Below are 6,000 nucleotides of genomic sequence, written 5' to 3'. Positions count from 1 at the left end.
TAACTTACAAAAATAGATTTTTGTCGACCTCTGGTAAATAGTTATACACTAACTTTTTGAGGTAAGATGTTCATCTCAAATGGATAAAGTTTTTTTTTTTCTTTCTCAGAACTGTATTTCAGGATTTCTGACCCACACCCTCAAGTTTACCCTGTGCCACTTCCTCTTATTTTCTTCCCATCAGATCAGGTTTCCATTTTGTGATCTGTATACCCAAGGTTGTTTAAAAAGGATCCCAGACTTCTAGCCTATAAACATCACTTCCTCTGTCTCCCGAATTTATTTAAATGGCTGATACTTGAGCTCGAGGGATTGTTTACACTAACACCACAGAGTCAAGAGTACTCATTACCTCCGCCTCATAGGTCAACACCTCATTGGTTAACAGCATATGGCAAGACCCCTCATATTTCCTTTTCAAGACCAAATCTCCTTTCTGAAACCTTCACTTCACAGGCTTTATACTTTGGGTCCTCACTTACCCACTTTGTTGATGAGTCCGTTGAAATATATGTTTGCAGCCCCATCAAAAGTATATTTCTTTTTCCTTCTGGATCATTGTATTTACTTACATATTCTCTGTCATTGTAGAAATAACAAGTGGGCATTGATTATTTTTTAAACAACTCTGTAAGTTTGTGTGCTTTTCCATTGCAAAGAGAGAGTCTCCAATTGTCTATGTTTTTAGCAGGTGGAAAATATATCAAGAAGAATTTGGATGGGATTATTTTTTCTTGTTTAAAGAGTGTCATTTATTTGTATGCCATGTAATTAGGTATGAAAGCCAGTTAACAGTCTCTGTATCACATTGTCTCCTGATGACACTCTCTACATGACAGGCGATTTTGTAATTTAAGTTTAAAGACTGCATTAAAATTAACTTATGAAATTGATTGCTACAAAAAAAGGTACCCCTAGACCATTTTTTTTTTTAAATCCACTCTTCCTCTCACTGGCAACAAAGTGTCTATCATAAACTCATTTTCACTTTGGAGATGTTTCTCTTAAGTTTCATCTGCTCCAAGTCAAAGAATTCCTGAATTACAAAACTCTGTAGTATGAAGTATTAATGATGTTACAAGTAGAAGCTGTATTTTATTCAACTAATTCATCAGTAGTATGCTTTGCCCTTGGGGCATATGCACATGTTTGTTATATAGAGGTTTTCCTAACAGTTGTAAAGAATACAGTCCTTCTCAAAGGCCATATTACACCCACAGGCATGTCCTCTTCTGGCAGTAGTTTTTGCTGTGTAGGATCTATCAGTAGACCTGCTGGCATGACCTTGGACTCTTAGGGTTTTTCCTGATTCCTGATTCCCTGCCAAGGATGTGCTGGTATTTTATTCTCCAGTCTAATGTCTCATGTAGGAACAGGACTGATTGCTCTTCAGAGATTAAGGTTGAGGAGAGATCAGGTCTCGGAATTTACCTATAAACAGTTCACTTAGGGTAGGCCAAGTGGAAAGCCAACTCCCAATATGTTACTTAGAAGGGTTGGGCCTTCCTGTTCGTGCGCTTGTTCTCTTGTCTCATTTATGAGTCAATATAAATAATAAAAAAGTGGCTTCTATATTGCTTATTCCCCCATCCCTCCTTAATTGGGTGAGTGGTAAATGGGAGATGAAGAAGTGAATATCACTGGGAATGCATAGCCCCATATGTGATAAAGGTGGTTTTTTAAGGAAAACGTGACATAGTTAATTCAGAGAACTTTAGCTACCTTTGTTGAGTCCCTAAAATGCATCTGTCTATACGTGCATTTGTCATACTGACTCTGCCATTCTACACACACATAAAACTTTAAAGTCTTACTCATTTTAAAAATCCCATTGTCTAGGGCGCCTGGGTGGTTCAGTGGGTTAAGCCTCTGCCTTCGGCTCAGGTCATGATCTCAGAGTCCTGGGATCGAGTCCCGCATCGGGCTCTCTGCTCAGCGGAGAGCCTGCTTCCCTCTCTCTCTCTCTGCCTGCCTCTCCATCTACTTGTGATTTCTCTCTGTCAAATAAATAAATAAAATCTTTAAAAAAAAAATCCCATTGTCTAATTAGTACCAGGACCATGATAGGTGCTTTACAAATATTTAATGAATGAATAAATGCATAACACTATAGGGATGTCTCAGATACTTGGGTTGGTTGATGCGTTTTAAAAATGTTGATGCACAAAAGTGTAATAGACCTAAGGTTGAAGCTAAGCAACCAAATCTTGCCATGTGCTTACTTTCACTCCATGCATGACGCAGGCTCTACTGCTCTATTTTGAAGGTGTAACCAATTTCATACATTCAATTGATTCTTATTTTAAATGTGTTAATAACTGGGCTTTGAAAGGTTTTGAATTACTATGAACTTATTAAGACTACAAAAGAGAAGATCAGAGGGGTCAGTTTAAATCTCTGCCTGTGATATCTAGTAAGAGATTGACTTTCTATTAATTTTTTTTAATTTAAATAATGAATGAAACAGGATTCCAGGACTAATAAACCAGACAAATAGAACAAACCATTTCAAGCACATTCACGTACTTTGAGGCAACACTTTATGTGTTAGCATAATTAGTAACCACTCTTACAAATTAGGATAATTACTAAGCAATTTTATTTTGTTATTTAAGGTTAGCTGTTACTAGTATTTTAAAAATAACAAAGCTTCATTTGCAAAAGTATCCGTCTTTAGCCCTTTTATTACTTCAGAACACTTTTCTGTATCAGATAATATATATCAGGATTTTGGAACAGAACAAGGATAGAACACAGCAATCAGTGGCACATGTTCCTCTGTTCCTCTGTCTTTAGGCTGATATAAAATTTATTTCTGGGGCGCCTGGGTGGCTCAGTGGGTTAAGCCGCTGCCTTCGGCTCAGGTCATGATCTCAGGGTCCTGGGATCTCAGGGTCCTCTCTGCTCGGCAGGGAGCCTGCTTCCCTCTCTCTCTCTCTCTCTCTTTCTCTCTGCCTGCCTCTCCATCTACTTGTGATTTCTCTCTGTCAAATAAATAAATAAATAATCTTTTTAAAAAAAAATTATTTCTAAAGGCTGCTTTCCGGGGTGCCTGGGTAGCTCAGTTGGGTTAAAGCTTCTGCCTTCAGCTCAGGTCATGATTCCAGGGTCCTGGGATCGAGCCCTGCATGGGGATCTCTGCTCAGCGGGGAGCCTGCATCCTCCTCTCTCTCTCTCTCTCTCTCTCTCTCTCTGCCTGCCTCTCTGCCTAATTGTGATCTCTGTCAAATAAATAAATAAAATCTTTAAAAATAATAAAGGCTGCTTTCCTTTCCTGAGTCTTGGTCTCAGATTTGATGTAAACAGAATTGTTGCTGCTACTTTCCTTGGATCAGGATTTCTGAGAATCCCCTCTCAACCTTTGTTGGGAACATTTGTGCTCATGCCTAGCTTATCTGCTTTTAACTTTTCACTGCCAACTCCTTTGAGTAGACACCCACCTGGACAGAGAACAAGTACCTGACCTCACAGATCTGTGGGGAGAGTAAGAAAAGAGAGCAAACTTTGGTTTACTCATCTTTATCCCACCTGGAATAATTTCTTTACAGTCTTTCAAATGCTAGAAAATCATGGAAGTATGATTGTGTGTTGGGAAAGAACAGGTCTCATTGAGCAGAAGGCAGTCCTGATAGAAAAGTCTTTCACATCAATCTGATGAAGACTGAACTGATCTAAGTAAAATGTGAGAATCAAATCAGCCTTATCTTCCCGGAATCATGAAGGACCACCACTTAAGCTTAGAAATGAAAATTGTTTTAATTATTTTAGAATCAGAGGAGACATTGGCCATTCACTTGGTTCTTCTCAGTTCCTAAATTCCACTCTGGAACACAGCAGCTTTTCAGCTTTGTGTGGGCAACATTTAATGCACACTGAAAGTTAGACTGGTTTCTGCAAAATGCTACGTTAGGGTATAGAGGACTCAGCTGACCCATGCAATATACTGTGGTCTGTGCCACATAAATAATGATTACCACTGGAATGATTTTCATCTTTATTAATTGTTGTCATCTAAATGGTATGTGTGAGGCTTTAACTTATAGCTAATACAGGTGGAAATTGAGAGTTTATATATAAAACATTGGTGATATGTATTATTTAAAAAGTTTTAAAACAAACTTGTAAGTGCATTTTAGAAGAATATGTATATGTATGTAATATGTGTGTATATATGTAATGAGAGGGAAAATGTAGAAGGCATAAATTACAAGCATTAATTCATAATAGCAAAAAAGCCTCCAAATCATAAATATGGCTCAGTGTCTGCTTTAGATGTTGAGTACAGTCCCGAGAGCCAGATTCTTCTTGGGGAGTAGCCACATTTCCATGAGAATTTCCTCCTGAGTCTCAGTGTAGATTTTGATGGCACTGATTATATTTTCTTCCTATATTTAAAGAAGCTTTTTGGGGTGCCTGGGTGGCTCAGTGGATTAAGCGTCTGCTTTCAGCTCAGGTTATGATCTCAGGGTCCTGGGATTGAGCCCCACATCAGGTTTTCTGCTCAGCAGGGAGCCTGCTTCCCTCCACCCCCTCTGCCTGCCTCTCTGCCTACTTGTGATCTCTGTCTCTGTGTCAAATAAATAAGTAAAATCTTTAAAGAAGCTTTTAAAAAAGGGGAAATCTTGCAATTGGTAAAATATCCATTTGCCCTACAGATATATATAGCAGTGCTTACATGACACTTATGCTGCAAATAAAAAATAAAAATACCACACAAATAATTTGGCACCTTCAAAAGAATTTAACTCCTTTGAAATTGTCTATTGATATAATCATGCAGTTACTACAGTTGTTTCTAGCTGAGGTTCTTTCCTCTGAGTTGTCTAGTGAGGTCATCTGTCTTCCATTTTTTTTAAGGGATCACCTTTGTCCTGTTGTACCATTCCAATTAATTTTTATATTATGAATTTCTAAGAATTTGTCTCCTTTCCTCCAAGTTAATGCTTATCTAAGCCCCAGACACAACAGCTTAATTTGGTCTTTCTAATTAAATATTAAATTGTTGCATGAGCTCTTGTCTATTGGGTAAGGCTTATTTATTCATCCTGACATGGGATGAATCCTTCAGCAGAGAAATGAAGCCACATGCCAAGTTATTCCATCTAATCACTTGTTTTCCCCAAACTTTTCACCGAATGATGTATTTCAGAGAACAAAAGAACTTATTTGAACTATATGTTGAAGTCTAATATTAGCCATAAAATAAACTTTAGAGTGTGACCATATAGGAGAAGTACTGTTGAAAAATAGATATTGTCTAGGCCCTCTGCACATCAACCAAAAAGTTGAGTGGATGAATTTGTTCCAAGACACATTTTGAATTTAGATTTCACTTGTGACTATTTTTATTAGCTAGCCATCTAGAACTCAGTTGATAGGTATTTGTCTTCATATTTCTTGTTTTCTGTTTAATTTGAAAAGGATGGATAGCTTTTATCCTATATATATACCAGACAGAAAAAAAAAGATGACAATATAGGTGCTTCTGCCCAGAAAAATGGCACTCAAGGGTGCTGATTGTATCAATGGACTGCATCATCACTCATCAGTTTTTAGCAATCTTTGGAGAACTTCAAAGCATAAGAAAGGTGGCTATGAGGAAGTCAGAGGCCACTGAGCAATGGTGGTTTATAATATAATAATGATAAGAATAATAGCAGTACTAATGTCTACCACTGATGACACAATAAAAATTAGAACTGCATTATGTTTGACTTCTGTTAATCTTATAACAAGTTTACCCATTATCACCCTCATTTTATAAATGAAGAGTAAAATACACTCACTTTATTTGTATTTATTTATTGAGAAATATAATTAACAGTGTTGTATTAATTTCAGGTATATGATGTAATGTTCAACAGTCTCATAAATTTCTCAGTGCTCATCAAGGTAAATGTACTCTTTATCCCCTTTATCTATTTCAACTGCCCATTGGTAACCACCACTTTGTTCTCCTAAAATACACTCTAAATAACTTGCAAGAGATCACATAAGCAG

This window comes from Mustela nivalis (assembly GCF_964662115.1).
Source record: "Mustela nivalis genome assembly, chromosome: 8".
NCBI lineage: Eukaryota > Metazoa > Chordata > Mammalia > Carnivora > Mustelidae > Mustela > Mustela nivalis.
This window is presented reverse-complemented; position numbering follows the sequence as displayed.